Source organism: Trachemys scripta, chromosome 6, assembly GCF_013100865.1.
Source record: "Trachemys scripta elegans isolate TJP31775 chromosome 6, CAS_Tse_1.0, whole genome shotgun sequence".
Taxonomy (NCBI): domain Eukaryota; kingdom Metazoa; phylum Chordata; order Testudines; family Emydidae; genus Trachemys; species Trachemys scripta.
This window is the reverse complement of record NC_048303.1, coordinates 9449109-9471261: the sequence shown is the minus strand read 5'-3', so window position 1 is coordinate 9471261 and position 22153 is coordinate 9449109. Positions and strand designations below refer to the sequence as shown.

At 42.3% G+C, this 22153-nt stretch overlaps 1 protein-coding gene across 1 annotated transcript in view; it reads right to left on the bottom strand.

The window, feature by feature from the left end:
- Positions 1–22153, bottom strand: part of SETBP1 (SET binding protein 1) — a 336685-nt gene that overhangs the window by 14969 nt on the left and 299563 nt on the right. The window lies entirely within an intron of this gene.

Here is a 22153-nt window from a genome sequence, read left to right as displayed (position 1 = left end):
TGTCTGTGTACAGACTGAGAGAGGTCACAGAGCTGAGGGTATGTCAAGGAAATCATAAGCTTTGATGTCCAAAATTCTGCCAACAAATCTTGAGACAGGTTATTATACAAACAGGAAACAAATTAGATGATACCAATGTTCCAAAGATGTAAAACTTTCTAGAGACAGTGGGTGTGTATTATAGGTGGGGCTGGTAGCCACACCTATAATTAAGGTTGCCCTACCCTTCTTACTGGAAAGACCCATCTTTCAATAGCTTATGACTATGCCAAACTTTAATTTTTTGGGATGGATTTTTTTTCACAGGACCCCGCCTCATTCAGTGCTCTGGGGGTCGATCAGGACTGTGTAGGGAAAGAGAGAGTTGTCTGTAGGGCTCCTGGTGTCATCTGGAGCAGAAGTTAGAAGGAATGTATTGAATGGAGGGTTTTCATGGTCAAGGCAGTTGAATGCTGCCTAGGAGAACTGAAGTCCCTGGCCTCTACCAGCATTCTTATGTGATGCTAGGGAAGTCACTTGAACTAAACTTTTCATATGTGGCCACTAATTATGAAATGTGTATTCCTCATTTTCTAGGTGTCTGACTTGAGACCCTGGCATCTGATCTGGAGAAATTCTGAGCACTCTCAGCTGCAACAGAGGTCAATGGGAGCTGTGCTTTAAACATAGTGTGCTATATAATGCTAAGTACTCTGAAAAATCACTTCCAAGTGTCTCAAATTGGGCACTTTTGTCCTTAATTTCTCTGTGCCTCAGTTCCCCCTGTGTACAATGGGGATAATAGCACCTCCTCACCTCCCAGGTGTATGCTGAAAACAAAATCATTAATGTTTCTGAGGCACTCTGATGCTATAGTGATTGGCACCAGAGAAAAGTCCACGAGATGGCCCTGAGTAATACGGAGTAAATAAGAAGGAGGGTTTGAATAACATGCAGTAAATAAGTAACAACATGGGGAAAACAAAATGTTGACGAGCTTCTCATTAAATGAGCACTATACATCTTGTTCACTAAATGAGGCAGGGGTCCTATGGAAAAAATAGTCTGTGATCATGTAATTACACACAACACCATAATCCATACACACAAGGGGGCTGAATTAAGGTTGCACAGACAACCTTAATTCTGGCATTTCCTCACTTTTGAGTGCATGGCTTTGAAAACGGAATGTTTGTTTAATGTCGTTTTTGTATGATATATATATCGCGTGAATGTGAGTGTATATATAAATTGTTGTGTGTGTGTGCATATACATGGTATATAATAATGCTAACAACTTCATGAAGTCAACATCTGGTTATAATTAAACTGAAGGGCCTATATAAAAAGCTGTATGAAAGCATGCAGCTGTAACCTGTTGACCTCTATTGATAAAAAAAAAAAAAAAAAAAAAAAAGTCTGTGAAACTGTGCTTCAGCATATCAAGGGACAGTCATTCATTTTTCAAAGGTAATCCCTCCCAAACCACTTATCCTCTCAAATCTCTACCTGCACACAGTGTTTGCATTAGGGACCTTGATTTATGGATTCCCACTCCTTGAATGTAGAGGCCTACTTCCTGTTGCCGTGGTTACTTGGATCTTGGTTCAAGGTTAAACTACTCCCAAATCAAAATCAGTGGCAAGCACAGCATCTAACAGCCAGGTTATTGACTACCCTAGGACGCTTAAAGGTCAAAGACCAAAGTGCTGCTCACTGCCTTCAGGGTGAGTCAATATTTTCAATATTTTTATTCTGTTTCTTCTGAAGAAGAAGTTGCTGCTCAGTTACCACCTAGGTGGGTTTAGCAAGGTCATGCAAATCATTGAGGAAAATCCTCATCCCAAGGAAGAATTACACATTTAATGAATTACTTCAAAGACTACCCCCTCCAGTTGCAGCTTGTCACAAGTACACAAGAGGGCCACGGGTATGATTATTGTTTTTGGCTTTGTAAGGTTTTATGCACTTTGTTTTGTCTAATTTACTGGGTGAAAATTAAGACTGAACCACTACACTGACCTAATTTGCTGATTTGGCTTTACACTGAGATATAAGTGAAAATCATCCGACTTCCCCTATAGATCTCAAGGTGCTTTGCAAAAGTGGGTCGACATTGTAATCTCAGTTTTTACAGACAGGGAAACTGAGGCACAGAACAGTGCAACGACTCGCCCAAGGCAACATAGTGAGTCAGTGGCAGGGTTTAGAGTAGAACCCAAATCGTGTGTCTTCTAGGTTGTTGGAGCAGGCTACCCTACTGTCACTCCCTCTTCTTGAGGCTGTTTAGAAGGCCACACACAAGAAGTCCAAAATGTCATGTACCTTAGTAACTAGTGGAAATTTCTTCCTGACTTAATATCCACTATTTTGTCAGTGAGAACTCATCATTTAAAATATGCATCCTCTGTGTGATCCTACAATATTTTATATTTTGCTTCTGTTTACATCCAGGAACAGAGAGAGCCCAAGTTGAATTATAAACCCTGGTCCTGAGTCTGTTCTTATTTACATTGCCATTACTCTGTTGATGTTAATAAATTTACTCCTGATTCAGAAGTAAGTGAGATCAGATTCAGCCCTTCAATTCCCAGAGCCCTGCTGACATTATATATAATAATGAAACCAGGCCAAAGCAGAGGGGAAATGAATCAATATTTGCCAAATGGAAAAACCAGGACAAATCCAGAAGAGAAAAATTGTTGTTTTCAATCTCAAAGGGGGTATTATGAACAACCAAGAACAGTAAAAGGATGATTTGCCTCGCATTTCTACCAGTGTACAACAGGAAATACCCCTATTCAAGTCAAAGCATTACTTGTGTAAAATCTGAGTAAGCAAGAAGACAATCATGATGTAAAACTGGCCCTTTTTTTTTAAAGGTCTTTACAGTTTACAGTGTCTCATAATATTTTGGTACAAATTTACTTTTGTCATTCATTGTCTAGCAGCGGATGTGCTTTAGCTGGTACTTAATACATGAATTTAAAATTACTAATATCATTTAGCATTCACACTGCAGTAATGCCTTAAGGCCACCGCTAAGTTGGGCCCCATTGTATTAGGTGCTGTACTAACCTACATTAAATGACAACGCCTGCCTTATTGTTACCTTGTGCTCTCGCCACATAATGCAGCCACCTACTTTCTCTCATCTTTATACTTACATTGCAAACTCTTAGGGTCAGCATCCATCTTTTTGTTATAGATGTGCTTAGCTCCAGATTGGAGCCTCCAGGTGTTAGCTCACTACAAATAATAAATAATAACCGTGCCATTGCTAAAGCCATGCTAAAGAGGACATCAGCTAACACATAGCAGAGTTCTGTGAAGTTGCTGCTATGGAAGAGTTTTCTGCCAAGGGATTATTATCTTAGATTTCACATAACCCACCGAATTGTGAGAATTCACTACTGTACTTCGTCTGTTTATGCATCACACTGCTCTTACAGGACGAGAGCTTTCTTCTCTCTCTTTCCATGGTTTAGTTATACAGTACATTTGCATGGTAATTCACATCTCAACATTAACTGGATCAAATTATTTGCATTTTGATTACTGTTTACTTTGAATAAAGAACCAGAAGAAGCCTAATATCTGGTAAATCTTTTTTTTTTTTTAAAGTGGATTTTACGTAGATCAGTCAAAAGCTTAGCATGGCATCATGCTCCAGAAGAGGAAACTGAATTACAGTGTGATAAATGTAGTTAAGGAAAGTAATTATTCTTCTTAAAGTAATATTATTTCCTATCTAACTTGTGAAATTCATTTCCATGGCTTCCATTTGACATATATTATCATTTTAAAATAACTGTACTTTTAATGTACAGTTCTGCTGCATGGCTTTTACTCTCCTGTTTCCTCGCCTCTTAGAGCCTTCAAATTCATTGTACCTCTTCTGCAGGGGATTTTCTACCATATACAATGAGTCCCATTCAATAGCACAGAGTTCCTGTTTTTTAAAAAAAAGGCTTGCACTGCCATCGTGAAGGTGGAATTTTAAGACACCAAGCCTATACTTTACTTCACCTCACCAATTTTCTTCCATTTTTTTTAAAGCAGAATAGCTCTAAACTTGGGACAGAGAGAAAGAGAAAAAGCCATCATTAGATAGATCTCCCGATCTTTATCTGCAGTACTACACTCAGAAGAGCTAATGCCATGATGATAGCTTTGAAATCTCTTAGGAATTGGATAAAGAGAAGCGATAGTGATGAACTCCCAGCTAATAAACACAAGAGTGCTTATTTCTGCAGAATGATCAATTTCTAGATGTCCTGAGGCTTGTCTGATACAGTTGATTTACTCATTCTCCCTCACCTCACTAATAAAGCTGAACTCCAACATCAGATTAGAAAGGAGCCAGATTTCTTAAAGGGGCAGGGGGAGGAATGGCATGATGGCATGCAAATACTGGGAGACACACTAATCTCTCCTGCCTCCTCCTATAACCACCAAGCTGTCTCGAACAGCTGCCTTCCTCTGCTGAAAACATACACTTTATCCGCTTTGGGTTAGTACAGTAATACAGACAATTAATTTATCTTGTTAGTGGAAATTTAATGCAATGATCTAAAAGAACTCTTACATATTGTGATAAACTTTAGTGCCTCCAGGGCGCTTCTTTTCCATAGGACTCATTTCACATCCCATCCATTATGTAAATGAGATGTGGAAATAGTTGAGTTCCTCTAATGTATCTGTACACTGATGGATTGCGCAGTCAGCCCTGCTGAAACTAATGAAGTTAAATGCATCTTGCCATTCCTGTCTATTTGGGTGAGTCTCTGTGCCTGAGTTCAAGAAATCTTATTCAAGTTTTTTCTTCCCTGAAAGCCACTGTGCTAAGATAATCACATTTCTTGACAGACAGCATAGTAATAGCCCCAACACCCACTCTGGCCTCAATCCTGCAGGGGTGAGGACTGTGTGGAGCAGAGGCTCTTGTTATGTAGCAATGTGGGGATATGGCAGCAGAAGCCAAAGGTCACCTTCTTACTTGAGAGATGGGGTCCCGGACTGCAGAGAGTTGCAGTTGACACCAGTCTCTAGAGATATGCAATGATTAAATAAAAACAATTTAGTTGTTCAGTACAAGCTGTCCACGCAAGAACACCCCATGGGTGAGAACCTGTAACAACCATCAGTTTAGTCACCACTGCAAACTGCCCAGGATACTCTACATCTAAGAGGATGAACTTCCACAGCTTGAACTAACGGGCCAAGTTCCCTAACCGGGAGCTGTAGCAGCCTGTGTGAATCAGGCACCCAATAACACTCTAAACACTGGATTACTTTTTGAGGCTCTAACCCTGCAGAGGGACATACACAGTACTGGGAGGAGGGGGGACAGATCCTACACTCTCCATCCTTTCTCCCCAATCTAAGTACACTCCCTTCATGAAAACACAAGGGCTAATTCTTTGATCTGAATCCTTAGAACGGAGAAGTACGAGAAGTGACCTTGGGGACAGGTGGACATGAAGTTTGGAAGGTAGGGTGCTGTGAGTCAAGAAGTGCAAATATTAACTTCAAGACAAATAGGAACCCACTGAAGCTGATGGAGGAAATGATTTTATTCTAGTTCTCCTAGCACCCAACACTATGGTATTTGAGCAACTCCATTCCCAGAGCAAAAGAATAGTCTGGATGCAAAATTCTGGACTCCCTGAAGTTTTGAAAGGTCAACGAAGAAAGCATTGAAATAGTTCAGCCAGGATGTGATTGAGGCATGAACAAGGATTTCAAGTAAAGCAGGATCAAAGTAAAGGCAGATTTTGGTAAAATTCACAGGATAGCGATAGATGGAATTAATTATAAGAGAAATAGGGGAAGAAAGAGCTAATTCAGAGGAAGGATCGCTCAAAGGTTCAAGGCCATGTAAACCAAGGGTTAAGGAGAGTGTTAGTGAATTCAGAGACAGGACTAAAGAGACTTTTGACCAGGAACTTGAAGCAATAAGTTTACTAGAAACTGTAGTTAGATGCTGACAGAGTCCAGACAGATGGACAATACGGAGACATGATGAGTCAAGGGCAATGCAAAACTGGTGTTGCACATATAAAAATGGGTCAAAGCTTGAAATTAGCAATGAAATATCCCAGAGAATGAAGTTTTCATATATAGAAAATAAAAGCTAGGCACAGAAGTGAAGAGTTCCACAGTAGATGACACAAGAGGAAAAGAAAATCTTTGGAAGAAATGAAAAAAAACCCCACTGTATTTTAGATGTAAAGGAGGATTCATCCCCGAAAGTGCACACTGAAGATTCTTTAAGGGATTTAAGAAGGGCAGTGATCAAAAGCTACTAGGAAGGTTGAGAAAAGGGATATGTGGCCATGGACAAATCATTACCTGAGAAAAGCAGTCTCAGTAAAATGGTCTAGTGCAGAAAGAGACTATGGTCGTAGAGGTAGTCGGAAAAGGGAGAGAAGACCTCTTTCTCCAGACCACTTCTGAGGAAAGGCAGGATGAAGGTGAGATCTTAGTTCTCAAATAACAAGGAAGGGTCAAGTCAGGTATTTTTATTCTTTTTTTTTCCCCGATAGAGGTGATCGTTTTTAAGTATGGCAGAGAAAACAGGAATGCATGAGGCAACAGTTGAGATTGGAAGGGATCCATATTTCTCACAGATTAAATGGGGCACATGGGTGAGCTGGTGACAAGTGAAGTAGATGGTGTCAAGCTGCTGATGATTTAAGGGTGAATGAGGCACAAGAGCTGGGCTTGAGGCAATGATGGAGTCAGACATATATTCCGATACATCCAGTGTAGAAAGGGATAGAGAGGAAAGTATTGGAGAACGTAATGAAGACCTCAAAGTCCAGAGAAGACAGCAAAATTTATTGGCCATCTCACCAGTGAATCACGAGAGGTGATGTCTCTTTGTACTCCAAACCTCCCCACCTCTGCAAAAAAAAACAACAACAACAAACCCAACCCTGCTAAAATACCCTGAAATTGTTAACCTTGGCATCCGGCCAATGGAAATCAATAAACATTTGTATATGTCACATTGACTTAACTACTGTTCTTTCAATTATTGATTTTTATTATTTATATTATAGTAGCTTCTGACTAAGACTGTGGCTCCATTGTGCTAGGTACTGTACAAACACAGAGTGAGAGGCAGTGTTTGTCCCCAGAAGCTCAAAATCTAAGTAGCCAAGATATGTGAGGGGAGAGCTGAGACTAGAATGCACTTACACTGAGTTCCAGGTCAATACGCTAGCCACTGAACCAGCCTGCCTTCCTACAATATGATTTTGCTTCAGTAAACCAAGCCCCACATCACAGTTCAGTCAAAGAGCTATACTATGACTAGCTCTCCAGTAAACAGAATGGCTAAAAAAAATCTCTGCAATTGAAGGAACTCCCAGTATACAGTGCAACCTATTAGAGTGCAACCAAGTAGTTTTATTTTTAGAAAGGCTCATGTTGGCTTTGTTTTAATAACTGAATCCATTCAGCCCAGTTTAATGGCGATTTATCACTACAAAATGTTTGCCTTATCAGCACCAGAGAGGAAAAATAATATGCACTGGGGTGTGTGTATCTCTCTCTCTCTCTCCCCATATTCTAGATAGATAGATATGATTTCCCCCCCTTTTCTTCTGAAAACCACAGTAACTGACTGCAATATTAAAATGAAAGTATGTTTAAACAGATGCATAGGTAAGATCAGCAATGTTATTTTAATACCTCGTCAGCACTTAAATATAATATACAGTGCTTGGATTGCTGCTCTCTTCTATTTGTGCTCTAGAAACATCTAAAACATTGGACAGTATGGAATTACTGTACAAATTTGATTTGTATTTTGATCATTGCTCAGATTAATAGTATTTTCAATGGTAGCTCTTTTGGAAACCTCAGTGAAGCGTAAGAGGGAGAATGGAAAGATTGAAAGACTTCAAGGTCAGGAAAGACCTCAGAGGAACCAGAACACAAGAACAAATCTGAACAATGAAGAACAGGATAAAGAGGTGAATGGTGCAGAGAGGAATAAAGTGGGGCAGATAGTTAGGTACAGGAGATAAATGATAGAGTGGGAAGAGAAGGCAGAATGAATAAGGGAAATCACCTACCAGAATGTATCAAGTGAAAGGATGCCTAGTAAGGAAAGGGTGGAACAAGAAACTGAAAACAAATGCTAACCATTAACAGCATTTGCAGTTATGCTTTCACCTTCACATCTAGATCTGCACTTTCCTAACATTTTGGGGTTAGGACTCTGATCCAGAAGTTTGGTGCAGGCCCATCTCTAGCTTTCATGTTTACTGAGGTTATATTGGGATGCTTTAGGCTCTTCACAGGATAAATTGCCTTACCCATTGCAATATGCATATTTTATTGCATCAAGCAGTCAGAATAAGGATACTTAGAAATATGTTCCCTTTAAATAGCCAAAAAGTAGTAGGAGAATATCACTCGCAAAACAAACAAAATTATGAATAACAGAGAGTTTTTCTGATAATTCTGTTTGTTTTATTGGGGCAATGGGGTGATAGTATCAAAAGGGGAAGGGTCAGAAGTGGCAGAATCTATTGAAATACTCATGCTGACTGAATGTTTGGTTAGGCCACAGAACTATGGGGAAAAAAAACATGAATTTCAGAGAGTTGCAAAGCACGGATTTTCAAACCTGCATACCTGAAATAAGTTAGGCATTTTAATCTGTATTCAAGCACCATAAAGGATGCTTGATTTTCAGAGATGCCCAGTTCTTAGGACTCCTACAGAACCGAGGCCTAAATCTAGATTCAAGTGCCTAACATCAGACATCCAAGTTTGAAAGCGTTAGCCTGGGGGTAATTCAACAGAAATTGAATGCTGCAAAGAAAGTTTACCAGTACAATTCTGGTTACCCATGTTCAAGAAAGATGAATTCAGACTGGAACAGGTGCAGTGATGGGATACACGGATGATCAGGGAAATGGAGAGCCTGTCTTATGAGAGAAGACCAGAGTATGGCTGATTTAGCCTAGCAAAATGCAGGCTGAGAAGAGATAGGATTGCTTTCTATAAATACATCAGTAATTTTGGCTTCAAATTGCACATGGCCCTAGGTTTCTGCTGTTTGCAAAATCTGCTCCTCTGTTTTAAGTTCACATATTTTGGATCTCCCTTTTAAAGAAGCTTGTTGGGCTGGATTGATATCATACTGGTAGCATTCTTTGTTAGCATGCAGGAATCTCTGGGTACAATTCATGGTTTCAATCTCTCATTTGCTAGGCCGAAAGCCTCTTGTGGTGAGGAAACATCTCATTGTAGTGAATAGCCCCTGCCACCAATTAATGAGCAGCATTGATGACTTCAGAAATGTGGGGGAGGGATAGCTCAGTGGTTTGAGCATTGGCCTGCTAAACATAGTGTTGTGAGTTCAATCCTTGAGGGGGCCACTGAGGGATCTAGAGCAACATTAGTACTTGGTCCTGCTAGCAAAGGCAGGGGGCTGGACTCAATGACCTTTCAAGGTCCCTTCCAGTTGTAGGAGATAGGATATCTCCATTTATTTATGACCTGTTGACTCTTTTCTGAATGGAAAGTAAGTGGCTGCATTACAGGGCATCAGGTCATATGGGTTATAAAGTGGGGAAAATCGGTGAAGTTTTTCATGGCTCTTGTAGAATGCTGTGGACTCCTTACCCCAAGGGAAAAATAGAGAAAGTTTTGTTCCATTAATTCACAAGTGCTTCCTGTTGGATATCATAAAGGAGAAAGTGTAATTTTATGCATATAACAGGCAGAGTATAATCAAATGCTATTCACAACTGCAGTTGAGAAAGACAAACAGCAACTTATAGGAAGTCTTTGTAATTGTAAGCATACGCAGTTCTAATGAGCAAGAGAGGGAACCAATGCCATAAATGCAGGACTCCCAAGTACAAACAACCTCAAGTGTCTTTCACTGCACCTCCGTGTCCACAGGCTAAAGCTAAGACAAAGTAAAGTGGACAAAATGGCCAAGCATGATTATTCACCTTACAAAACTAAATGTTTTCTTTCTACACTTACTTTTCCATCAGTAATTTCCTAATCTGCTCTCTTTGTTGTTCAGTCAATAATGGTGGAAGGCACTAGGAGTGAAATTGTGCACAGGGTTCCCACAAGCCCCATGCATCACTTGGAAGTCCAATTTAAGCCCTCGGTCGGGCCCCCGCACTAAGGTAAATTTCACCCTACAATATTTTTTCTCCTCAACAAAGTCTGTTTTCATTTAGGGACATGAATTCTTAGAAATGAAAGAAGAAGTAAAATCCCATGAAAAAAAAATCATCCGCTGATGAAAGCATTGAATCACTGAATGAAGAAAAACATTTACTACTGTTGGTTATTCTTGGAGAATCATTTGGTATTTATGTTCATACATTTGACTGTCTCATCATTGCAAGGATAAAACATGTCCTGTGCTTTTAAAATGTTCTGGAATCACTTGACACACCATTTTTGACGTGTTTAGCACAGCCTTACAAAAATTTACCAGCCCAGGCACAAAATCTCCTCACCTGCCTGTTCTCATCAGTCATCAGGTTAATGGAAATGCTAATGACATTTCACTTGCCCTTCCAAAGAATTTACTTGTCCCAGTTGAGTGGGAATTTTGCAAAAGAAGACCATCACTCTTCCTCGTTATTATTATTAATTTGTTACTTCTAGATACCCCCACCAATATCAGTGTTCCACGGTATACATACAATGTGAGAGACAGTGCCTGCCCTAAGAATTTAGGCTATGTCTACGCGTCAGTTTATGATGGCATAATTTATGCCGCTCAGTGGGGTGAATAAATTGCCCCCCCCCCGAGTGACGTAAGTTACACCGATCTAAGCGCTGGTGTGGACAGTGCTATGTCCCGACGACATATTTTCTGCCGCTCGTGGGGGCTGGAGTAGTTAAGCCGATGGGAGAGCTCTCTCCCATTGGCTTAGAGCGGGTCCATTAGAGAGCTTACAGTGGAGCAGCTGCAAACTCTCTAGTGTAGCTATGCCCTAAACAGAGAAGAGAAACAAATGGTGAGCTGGGAACGAGAAATGCAGAGGAACATAGGTATGTCTACACAGCAGTTAAATACTCACGGCTGGCCTTGGTCGGCTGATTCGAGCTTGTGGGGCTTGGGCTGCAGGGCTGTAAAACTTCTGTGTAGACACTCGAGCTGGAGCCCAAGTTCTGGGACCCTGCGTGGATGGAGGGTTCCAGAGCCCAGGTACCAACATGAGCCGGAATATTTACACAGTAGCTTTTAGCCCCATGAGCCCGAGTCAGCTGACCTGGGCCAGCCGCAGCTATGCCACGATTCTTTTGGTCTAGTGTAGAGGTACCCATCGTGACTTTCTCACTGTCACATAGGAAGTCAATGGCAGAACTGGGAATACAATTCAGGTCTCCTGAATTCCAGTCCAGGGTCCTCTCAGCTGGGCCACACTGCCTTGCCTCACTCTCCATCCCTCCTCCTCTGTCTTTGTTCTCCTCTTTTCCTTTGGCCCCTTTCCCTTCTCACAATTCCTCCCCCTTTCTCTCCTTTGCTCTGCTGTAGCAAACGCACACTAAGTCTTGAATGGGCCCAGCCAGCATCTCAGTTAAACTCTAGTTTCCTAATTCACAGAGCATATGTGAGCACAGGAGCAAGCTACAAATTCCAGTGCTGTCTGCAAAGACTGTCACTGCTGATGCAGAAATGATCTGTAAACATGAAACTCCGAGCACATTTGTACCTTTGGGGCCTCGTGCTCTTAGACCAGTTATGTCCTTTGGTGTGACTGTGTTTGGAACAAGATTGAGGGGTAGGGGCAAAGATAGATTTAAGACACCTTTACATTCCTTCAGTAAATTGGGGGCTGGGCTGGTCCAAAGCCTGCTCTAATTTTTGCCTGGTAGCCCCTGGCTCTAAGAGACCAGGGTACAAGGATGCCCTGGCCACATCCCCCTGGAAACCTTTCTGTTTTATTAGGGACATGAAGGGAGTGGTGTATGAGCACCGAGGGCAGCTCTACAATTTCAGAGGATTTCCTTGTACAGAAGGAATGTTCAGGTAGCTGGATCTTCTGGTTTTACAACTGCTTTGAAGCACTAGAGCAGTGCAAAACACCCAGGGCAGGCAGCACAGAATTGGTCTCAATTTCCTGTTGCAGTAATAGTATCTCAGCGGTGTGCAGCACTTTCTGAGCCAGGGAATCTCAAAACTCTGTATGAGAGATGGGATGGATTATGGATTATAACCACAGCTTTCCACAGCCGGTGGCGCACAACTGCAGCACCCAAGTACAACCACTAGGGGTATTTTACCTCAGTGATGTCCAACGCCTCCCAGACCTACCTAGGGTGCAGTGGGAGCAGAAATCCTATTACAGGACATGACTTTCATTCTCCTGTATGGCCATCCCATAGCCCTGCCTCCTGTTACAAGAGTGCCCTATACCCGCGAGATTCCGGCATATGTAAACAGTTAATAGAACAAGCTTACAAAGTGCCAGCAGATGGCTCTCAAGAATACAGAACACAGTTCCTGGGTTTTGTAGGCCCAATCAAACTTGCACATTGCAAATGGCTTCTCATGTCTACGTCTTTCCAGGGAGCCCTTCATACTTCCTCCCAGCCCCCTTTGCGCTGGCTTGCACCCCAAGAGCAAGAGCAGGAAGCAGTCCCAGTCCTGAAGAATCAGGAGTGGACAGGAAGAGCAAGTGTAGTGAGTCCTTCAGGACGCGCCCCCCAATCCTTAAACACCCGTGCAGGGGCCAGTCTCAACCTGGCCTGTATGCTAGGGTTGCCACCTGTCCAGGTTTCCCTTTTCGGTGGCTGCTGTTACAGGCACAGGGGCTCAGGGGCTCAAGCACCCATGGAGAAAAAATAGGGGGTGCTCAGCACCCGTGGGACTGGCCAGGGCTGCTGCTCTGGCGGCCTGGGGGTTGGCCACCAATCAGCTGTTCAGCTACTGGCCCTGTGCTAGCCAAACAGCTGTTCAGCGAGGCTGTCCCGCCCAGCACCTGTTGAGCAGGGCTACCCTGCGCATCAGCTATTGAGTGGGGCTGCCCCACCACTCGCTCCTCTCTGCCCCCTCCCCTCCCACTGCCCTTAAGGCAGGAGAGGGCAGAAAGGAGCGAGCAGCAGCAGGTGGGAGGTGCTCAAGGGAGTGGGCGGACCTGGAGCGAGAAGAGGGCCCCTGGGCAGAATGGGGGCGGAGCCTCGGGGAGGGGGCAGAGCCAGTATGGGGCACCCACTGGCAAAACCAAAAGTCAGCGCCTATGGCTGCTGTCCTGGGAAATCTGTAAGAGTGCTCAGTCCACACTGCCATTTGTCCAATTTTATGGGCTCCTCCCAGATGTCCTCTTTTGTTCTTTTGTATCTTAGAGGTGGCAACCCTACTATATGCATCTATAGAAATCACACTTGCTGCGCCACTGAAATGATGTAGCAGCCGAGCAAACTACAGGGGGTGATACAGAAATTTTTGCCAACAGCCCAAGGTAAACCCTGCTCTCAGCAAAAGTGCCATGAGCACAGCGATGTGAAAATGTTCACATTTTGAAATTTTCAACCAAAAACGGGGACAATTTTTTCCACCAAAACCTATTTCCATTTTCCTGCCAGCTCTAGCCATGAGGCTAGTGCAGGTAAATTCGAGTGTAGTGGCTCTCAACCTTTCCAGACGACTGTACCCCTTTCAGGAGTCTGATTTGTCTTGTGTACCCCCAAGTTTCACCTCACTTAAAAACTACTTGCTTACAAAATCAAACATAAAAATACAAAAGTGTCACAGCACACTATTAATGAAAAATTCCTTACTTTCTCATTTTGTCTGTATGAAATTTTAGTTTGTACTGACTTCGCTAGTGCTTTTTATGTAGCCTGTTGTAAAACTAGGCAAATGATGAGTTGATGTACCTCCTGGAAGTCCTCTTCGTACCCCCAGGGGTACGTGTACCCCTGGTTGAGAACCTTTGCTCTAGGTACCCTCTGGGTAAACAGAGAAAACCTCCATTCCAGTTTTAAAGGTTCCATCATAAAGGACTCCACAACACAAACACACACAGAGAACACAATCTTTATGGAACTCAGTCGATTTATCCCTCTGCTGTCTCCTCCCTTGGATCTATGCAAAATGACTGCAAAATCCATTCTGATTTGGTATTATCTGACACCCACGTTGCACAGGTGCAAAGGACTACTCCAGAGAGTGGAGAAGCAAGGCCAGGGTAGGTAGCTACCTGCAAAAGATAAAGAGCTGTTTGAGCCCTGCCTGGTTTTAAACCTGCGGTTCCAGAGCATCTAATTTTCCCCTCCAGCACTCCCACATTTACTTGCAGAAGAGCAATGGAATTGGCATCGCTTTGTAATTCATTGTTCTAGTACAAGCTGCCCTATCGTAATAAGAGAGTCTGGATTGCTCTTCATTCCTGGGATCTCTATTTTGCTGGTATTAAATCAGTGTGTACAAATACCCTCCAAACAAGACGGTTCAAAAAGCTTTGGGTGCCCATGATGCCACTTTTGTTTACAGTATTTGTCAAATAAAAAGCCATAATTTGTGGCTCACTCGCTGCAAACAACCACTCCCCCGTCAAACAAATCCCCTCTTCCTCCCTGACATTAGTGAAATGTTATGTTTCGGATTTTAAAAGCATAAAAGTCAAAACGTTCAAAATGATGGGTCCCACAGCAAATGTAACCTGGTCCCAAGTGCGCATAGGCAATGGTTGGCATTGCTGCACATGGTATTAACTTTTATGTCTTCTACTATATGTGCAATGTGGTTCATTTATAGTGGCTCTGGGAACCACTATGTTTACATAAATTTTAATTTCCTGTCTTTTGTTTGTACTCTTTATCATCTTTCTAAAACATACAAACAAATAAATAAATACAAATCCCTGTGAATTTTAGTGCTTGCCAGATTATCCATAGAATGATGCCCGGCACAGTCAGCATGTCCGATTTTTCATGCTGCCCCAGCCATGTGCCTTCTCCCCCCCTAAGCTCTGGACAGATCATTTCTGGGGGAGAAAGGTGTTTTCATGCCCATTGCATCTGTGACATCTCTTTGATGCTGCTGCCAGCAAGGGTGACCCTTATCTCCACATGTGGTGGGGATTTTGAAGTCTGAACTCGTCTGCTGGGAACTGGTCTGAGACCACCAACTCAGCTGACATAGGCCATGGAATAGCAATGATCTAATAATGTTATCATAAAGAAATGCATCACTTTGCACAACAGACTGACAATTCATCTAGATAACAGCTAGGAATTAAGAGTACTACAAAGCCCTTGTCTTTTTTCAGCACTTAGAGCTAAATTCTAATACTTTTACTCATGATGGCTAGCACCTTGAGTAGTCAGTCCTTGATGTGCTAGCCAGATGACATTTTGTTCCCTTTTATGTATTTCCCTGATTAACTTAGAATATCAGGGTTAGAAGGGACCTCAAGAGGTAACCCAGTCCTACCCACTGCTCAAAGAAAGACCAATCTGCAGACCAATTTTTGCCCCAATCCCTCCCTCAAGGATTGAGCTCACAACCCTGGGTTTAGCAGGCACCTGCTCAAACCACTGAGCTATCCCTCCCTCCATGTGCCTTGGCACTTGGCACAACTGAAAACCAATTCTTTGTATACTTATCTACAAGGCCCCAGCCTTGCTCCCAAACTATGCTACTCACGCTTGTAATCATTAATGCATGTTTTTTCTATGTTTTTGCTTGCAGGGCACATTAATCAGGCACTTGGGTTCAACTACATATAACTACATTTCTGAATGCAGTAGCCATACATTTGGTTGCTAAAATTCCCTTTCCACTAGCTATGAAGTTCTGGTAATTAAGAAGAAAGATTTGTTTAAAGCTGTTTAAAAACCTCTCTTTTGATCAGGAATATCAGGTTCGCCAAACTACTGTGTCTTGATTGGTGGAGATCTGAATGTGCCCTTGCTAAGGAATATTACATAAAAGGCTAAAATCACAAGGATGCCCATTGCACAGAAAAACACAGTGGTCCAGCTACAAATTAATGTGATGCTCCTCATGCACCAGTGATTAAAATTCAGTGTTGACAGGATGAAACCCAGTTATTATTTTTTTAGAGAAACAAAGAAAACCCAGATGATAAAACTGAATAGGTTGGTGCAGCAAATCCAACAAAAATATGACAGTTCTAGGCAGCTGTGATTGGAATCCTTCCTCTGCTTGAATAATAAAGGCTTTTGCTAATTTTAACCAGAGCCGAATCTGAAAAACCTGCAGTCTCATGTGACTCATGGAGCCCCAAGGGAATAGGAGGTGGCGGGGGGGAGATGTGTGTGTGTGTGTCTGTGTGTATAATCTAACAGTGCCCAGAGGTTTTGAGATCCTGGATTCCACTTCAATAGCACAGGCCAGATTCATTAAAAAACCTGGCTACATTCCAGCAGTTAAAATTGAAGCAGCATATTTATTGCATTTTGCTCAAATAAATCTGAAAACGTGTGAATCATATCCCTTGGAGAGATGGGGAGGAGAAGTAAACAATCTCGGGCTAATACTTAGAAGAGGAGTATGTTGAAGAACAAAGATGTAGAAGGGTTATTGTTGCAGGGAATCTGCTGGGTGCTTGTCGAGTCGGAGGTTTTTGGAAAGCTAGACTTCTCCGCCATTTTCTCCATTGCTGCTACTCTAGCCTCAAACGTTCTATTTACTGTTCTCTATTAATTTTTTTTTTTTTTAATCACTCCTTAGCTTGTGAGGCTTTACTGTGTGGTTCTCTGTGGTTTCCCAGATGCTGTTCGTGACGTTGGCACCTCACCCCAATAGCAACTGCATTGAGCTGGGATTCAATTATAGCCTTTCTGGCACAGGCAGATTGGTTTTTCAAAGATAGCATATTTTGGGGAAGGATTTATTTTTCCCCAAAGCAATTTTGATTAAGAAAGCGAAGCGCGACTCGTAGCTCAATCTTGCAAGGCGCAGGATGCCTCGTGACAGGTCCTGAGTGCCCCTTGACTCCAGCACCACCTAGAAAGCATTCAGCACCTCATAGGATTAGTTCCTGAGGGAGTAAAATGTGAGCTAAGGGTTTGATACAAAGCCTGTTTAAGTGAATAGGAGCTTTTCTGTTCATTCCAGTGGGCTTTGGACCATGCCCATAGAGTCCAAGCATGGGACTCAGGGACTGCCCGAAGTTCTAATCACACCTCTTTCACTGATGCGTCTCAGGCCTTGGACAAGACAATTAGGCCAAAATTATGAAATGTGGGTACCTAATGGGAGACACTTAAATAAGGGGCCTTATTTTCAGAGAAGTTGACTGCCTACAACCTCCAGTGAAGTCAATGGGAGCTGCTGATGGACAGAACCTGTCCAGATCAGAGTATTAATTAGGTGGCCAACTTTGGGCACCCAAGTTTGAAAATGTTGACCATCCCCTGCCTCAGTTTCCCTTATCTGTAATATTGACATAACCAGTTACCTAAGTCACTGAGATGGGATAAGTACTAGGTATTATTATAGAGGGGGAAAGTTGCTTGTTTAAATAAATTATGCTGAGTTGTGCAGTCTTTGAGGGCAGAAACTGTCTTTTTTTTTTTTTAATTACTTATGTGTCCAGTACCTCCCCTTGATCCCTTACTGGGGCCTCTAGGAACTACTGCAATGCAAATAAATAAACGAACAACCGTAACAATCCAACTAGCTACACTTTTCAGGGAGTTGCTGGTGTCACTCGGCATTATTATTAATTATATTGCTGTAGTGCCATTAAGTCCTGGTTATGGACCAGAATCTGATTGTACTAGGCGCTGTACAAACTCCGAAGAGAAGGACGGTCCCTGCTCCAAGGAGCTTACATGGTGAAGCGACAATAGTACCAAGGAACTAAAGCGACCTACAAAGTAACGCAGCCTGGCTCCAATTCAAGACTGGGCTAGATTTTATTTAAATTAACAATACCAATAGATCAGAAGGCAAGAACAGCACTGAATTAAATACAGATATTGGGCCCAAGCCATTCATCTCAGACTTGATATGCAACCTCCCCATTCCCTTAAAGGGCCGAGGAAGTGTTACTATTTTGCAAATCTCTCTCTGGCAGTTTATGTATTTAGCTGCAGTGGTGAAAGCAAACCGAGGCCACTGTGTTGCATTAAAAATGGAAGATATGCAAGAGTGACTTCCAGCCGAGACGAGCTCAGCACAGCTCCTAATAGCTTGGCCAGAGAGAGGGTCCCTTCTGGTTCGTCTCAGAGCCGCTGATGACGGACCACCGGGGGCCCCATTAGCGTGCGGTGAGGTGAACAAAAAGGGGTTGTTTTTGTTTTGCAAAACTTCATTGATCAGGGTTTTGTTTTGGGAAATAAAATCCGGGGGTGGTTCAGATCTGGGTCCCATTTTGTACTGAATCCCTGGAGTTTAAGAATAATATTGTGCATGTCTAGTATCATCCATATGAACAATGCAAAACACGTTAGACCAGTGTTTCTTAAACTATTGTACTGGTGACCCCTTTCACATAGCTAGCCTCTGAGTGCGACCCCCCCTTATGAATTAAAAACACTTGTTTATATATTTAACAGCATTATAAATGCTGCAGGCAAAGCGGGGTTTGGGATGGAGGCTGACAGCTCGCGACCCCCCAGGTAATAACCTCGTGTCCCCTGAGGGGTCCCGACCCGCAGTTTGAGAACCCCTGTGTTAGACTCTTAAACAAATTTAGCTTCACATACCCCCAGGAGATGGGCAGTATTTCCCCGTTTCACAGACAGGGTAACTGAGCAATTTCATACTGTCACTGCAGTCAAATCTCAGTGAGGTTTCATGGATGCACAGTATAGGACGGCAAAATTTGGCCCTTATGCATTACTCCACAAATATCTTTATTGGCATTTTAGATAAAGATGACCTATTCCCAGAATAGCCTAAACTCTTTTGGTAACTGGATCCACAAAGAGAGGATCCAGCATTTATTAAAGTCCCTGGGGAATCTCTCCACTGACTTTAGTGGGAGTGGAACTGAGCCCAAAGTGCAGATACAAGGTGCCATAATAATGAAAGAATTGCTCTGTTTGGCGTTCTGAATGTCACAGCAGATGCTCAGCTAAAGCAAGGCACTGATAGAGCCCCTTACGTCCCTACTAAAACCGCAAGGAAAAAGTTCTCAGAAGCTCTCTCACCAGCTGATGCTTCATCACCTAGGTGATACACGTTGTCATATTGAATCACTGCACCTTCTTCACACAGCAAAGTCCAAAGAAGCCACAAACCCAGGCTCCTCATCCAATGTCACTTAAAAAGTGACCACAAACCCACTCTGTATCACAAAAGGGGCCAAAGAGGCAGTACAAATGGGGTGCTGAGATATCGGACCCACAAGGAAAAAATAGCAGTGGTCCAAAGGGATATTTTGAGGGTTTTGCTGTTGGTTGTAATTCCCCTTCCCATACCAATTCCCTTTCCTGTACCTTTCCCCCCTCTATTTACCTGGGAATCTACTGTGGATTAGCCAGAGTATCTACCTAGCAGCTCATCTCTGAAACAAACAAACAAAAATTGTCAATGGAATCCCCTCGTAGGTCGATGGGAAAGATTTTACTTATAGTGGGTTGGGAGAGCTTTTCCAAACATTGATCCATATGGATTTTGGAATGTGTCTCATAAAATCTGTAAAGCACTTCTAACTAAGGCATGATCCAATGTCTACTGAAGTCAATTCCTGGTCTCCTATTGACTTCAGTGGGCTTTGGATTGGCCCCTAAGTGAACAAAGAAGATAAACACACATATCATCAGTGTGAAGCGTGTAGATTTAGTGAAAGTGTTTCCATTGACTGTTGCGAGACTCATGTGGCTAAATCTCCATGCAAGACATCAGAGATTTGGCTACAGAATTGTATTTATTAAGGCTAAGCAAGATTTGAGCGGAAGCAGTTTAAAAATAAAAGCAAAAGGGTCTAAATTTAGTGCCAACTCCCTGGTGCCTCTCCCTCCCCCATGACATATATTTTCCTTTAGGGAAAAACAAAATCTCCCGGGCAACTTGTGTGGCACATTATACAGTCTGTGAATTAAAACAGGCATGTTACAGACCTCTGAGAAACATGGTGTATAATTGTAATGCCAACTGACCCTCAACTGCAGTGGCACTTAGTGGCCTCCCCTTTCAAACAATCAGCTATTGATTCCCAAACCCTCCAGTTTCAAACCAACTTTTGTTTTCAAGAGGCATCCAGTCTTTGGGATGATTCTGGCATTGCTAATTCTCCTTGCCCTGAGGCTACTTGGTATTTCTACTGCTTACTTGAAGTGTTATCAAAATAAGGGCAACTGCAAAGCTGAATTGTTGAATGTTAGTTTTTCCCAGTTTTGGGGTCTATGCAATGAACTCATAGTCATACAAATGGGCTTTTATTACAGCAATCTTAGCACATTGACTGGAGGGAACACCAGGAAACAGAATTTAGGGGAAATACTGCACCAATGGATTGGATGGCCTATTGTAGCAGGTCTTTCCCAATGCAAATTTCTGAGATTCTACACTTATTTAGGAAAGTTATTTTATAATATCATAAAAATGTGCAACCCACAAAAGCACCTTGTATTGCTTTTTATGTTTTTATTATATATTGTTCAGGAAAAATCCTATAAAATGAGACAAAAAACAACCTGAAGTGCTCTAAAGTTCTATCTCAGACCTCTCTAATATTAACAACAACAATTTGCATTTATACAGTTCATTTTATCCTGAAGGATCCCAATGAACTCTGCAATGGTGACAAATCCTGGTATCACTTCAGTGTCCCAGTGAAATGCAGCAATCCGCGGGGAGAATGCAACTGCTGTTAATGGTGCATAACACCACCACACCAATCATTTGGAAGAGGAAGCAAACGTAATATACTGGCTCCAGGAGTGCAATTTGGTCTCCTACAAACAGGGATAGCTACTGTACGTAATATCAGCTGATGCCGTAACTCATCTAGCTCGCAAAGGGCTTGTGCTTTTGCTACTGAATGTCTCTGGTTGTAGTATCTGAGTGTAGTATCTGCATGTGTATGCCACTGTAATTGGTGCCATGAAGAATCTCTTTCAAATGAGGTCGGAGGGGAAATTTGCAATAATGTCCCACACAAAGGTTAGTTTAGCCAATACTCTTAAGATTAATACACAAAAAGTGCCATGGGGTTTTTAATTACTATAACCGAGCAAGACATTTAGCAACTCATCTTAAAAAAAAAAAGGCACTCTCAGTGATGGAATACTTCCTAATGTCAAACTGTAGCGAGGATTTAGCATTGATACGGAGGATAAGATGTCACCCACTGAACTGCCAACAGCAAATTCTCATGGCATTCTGTTCACCTCAGTGGCATCTTTCCCAAGTACTAATAAGACTCAACCCTGCTTAGCCTGTGAGAACTCTGATAAGACCCGGGCTTAAACTTTGATAGATGAGCACTGAAGTAGAATAACCCATATCCCAGGAACTAGTAACTACTGATTAAGGGCCTGACCTTGCAAACTTCTGAGCACCTCGGACAAGGACCCATCCAATCCCCATGGCAGATAATAGGAGTTGTGTATTGGGCTATGTCTTGGAGAAACCATCCAACACCTTCAAATATTGGACCCTATATTTGGATCTGGAAACAATGGAGTGAAAACCAATGAACTATGAGTCATATACCCAGAAACCGTTATGACAGATTCTTTTGGGAAATCTTGCGTTGCTAATAAAAGTGGTTGAAGGTTTAAAGGGAAGTCCCTTTGACTGGACAGCCTGTTCTGATTAACACGTAGACAATATGGCCGTGCTGAGATCCTAGGGACATGGATGCTATAGAAACCAGCTACGCCAATGATCATAATTTTATCTTAAGGTTTGTGATATATGATATTTTCCCTAAATCTCCCACTTCCGGACTCATTGATTATGGGAGCATCCTAGCTTTCTTTTTTTAAAAAAGGTAAGTTTCTGGTCCTCAGGGTGGTGAAGAAAAGCTTAAAGATTCAAAAATGTGAAGGCAAATAAAAAGAACAAAACATTTATCATTGATTAAAATAGCCAATCTCATAATTCTGGGGGGCCTGACTTATGGTTTTGAGCAGTGGGGGTCAGCAATAGAGGAAATCCCTAAGAATATGTAGATAAGAAGAAAAGCATGCGTCTCTCTACTGGTTTATGTTAAGGAGGTACTTCAGGAGGAAGAAGAGGGTCCAG